Source organism: Pundamilia nyererei, unplaced genomic scaffold, assembly GCF_000239375.1.
Source record: "Pundamilia nyererei isolate P.nyererei 1_Seehausen unplaced genomic scaffold, PunNye1.0 scaffold00053, whole genome shotgun sequence".
NCBI classification, from domain to species: domain Eukaryota; kingdom Metazoa; phylum Chordata; class Actinopteri; order Cichliformes; family Cichlidae; genus Pundamilia; species Pundamilia nyererei.
In genome coordinates this window covers 1,351,007-1,352,315 of record NW_005187454.1, presented here as the reverse complement: position 1 = coordinate 1,352,315, position 1,309 = coordinate 1,351,007, and the positions used below count along the sequence as shown (strand labels likewise).

Below are 1,309 nucleotides of genomic sequence, written 5' to 3'. Positions count from 1 at the left end.
CCTTGCCACGGTGTTATCAATCTGTAGAAGTCAAATGCTAGTTATGTTTGCATTGTACCATTGTAACATGAGTTACAGATGACTAAAGTCAATATGTTAGTCAGGATTATGGATCGTGCTGTACCTGGTTGTAACTATTGGGTGCTAGCATCGTCACTCTGAAATTATTTTGTTAACAATTCTTAGCAGTTCTGACAGTGAAATTAGAAGAAAGGCATAGGCACTGAAAAGCAATGAAAGAGAAAATAACGTCACCAAAGATGCATAGGAAACTCTTAAATGTTCAATAGTGATGTGTCGGTCACGAACGAAATGGCTCTTGGAGCCGGATCTTTGACGTGAACGACGTGAGCCGGCTCCTTATTGGGAGCTGTGGTTTTTTCTTCTTTCTCTCACCCTCTCTCTTTCTCTCTCTCTCGCACTTTTTTCCCGCTTCACTCCGCACATCAGCCTTGTGCTTTGCGCTGGGCAGAGGGGGGAGGGGCGTTAGTTACACTCACAGTAGCACAGGAACAGAGCGGGAGGGAGAGAGAGAGAGAGAGCCAGGGACAACAAGGTCACGTTAGAAAGGTATAGTAATCATCCACAACTATTTTCAGTTGCAGATGATAAAGGATTCAGTAAGTTTATTCATGCATTTAAATAGTTAAAAGTTGAAATGTAACTAGTTGGTTTTTGTATTATATGATTTATTTATTACATTTCATGTGGTGTGAATAAATACAAGCATATTTACGGTGGCCCCTACAGACAAAGCATGTACAAACTCCAGAACACATACAAACTCCAAAGCACATGAAACCTCCAAAATGCGCACAAATTCCAAAACACAACAGAAGTGCTCCAGGATGCTAGGGGGCAGTGTTGAGCTTTTGTTACCTAGTGGCTACACAAGCCAGCAAGTACCAACGACCGGATTTGGTGTGTGGTAGTAACAGGTAAATTAACTCTTCTTCTTTTTTTAATTATTTGAATATATATGAATGCTTGTGTATAAATACACAAACAATACACATATGCTTTCAATTGTGTAGTTTAAGTGATCTAGGTAGCTCTGCTAGCGTTAACTGAACTTCCAAAACAATGTGCTCTGGAGTTTGTACGTGTTTTTTCTCTAGGGGCCACCGTATATATTTATATATAAACATATATAAATAAAACCACATTTTTTTACATTAGTAATTCCTTTTGTGCATAATTTTATATTGTTGTTGATAATAAATTAAAGCAACAAAACAACCGAAGAGCCGGTCCTCTAAAAAGAGCCGGAATTCCCTTCATTAATGTTCGAAACAGCAGGTCTAAATCG

General features: G+C 38.9%; 1 protein-coding gene across 1 annotated transcript in view; it reads left to right on the top strand.

Annotated features, from left to right (window-relative positions):
- Positions 1-1,309, top strand: part of nelfb (negative elongation factor complex member B) — a 17,932-nt gene that overhangs the window by 5,826 nt on the left and 10,797 nt on the right. The gene's annotated exons all lie outside the window — the stretch shown is intronic.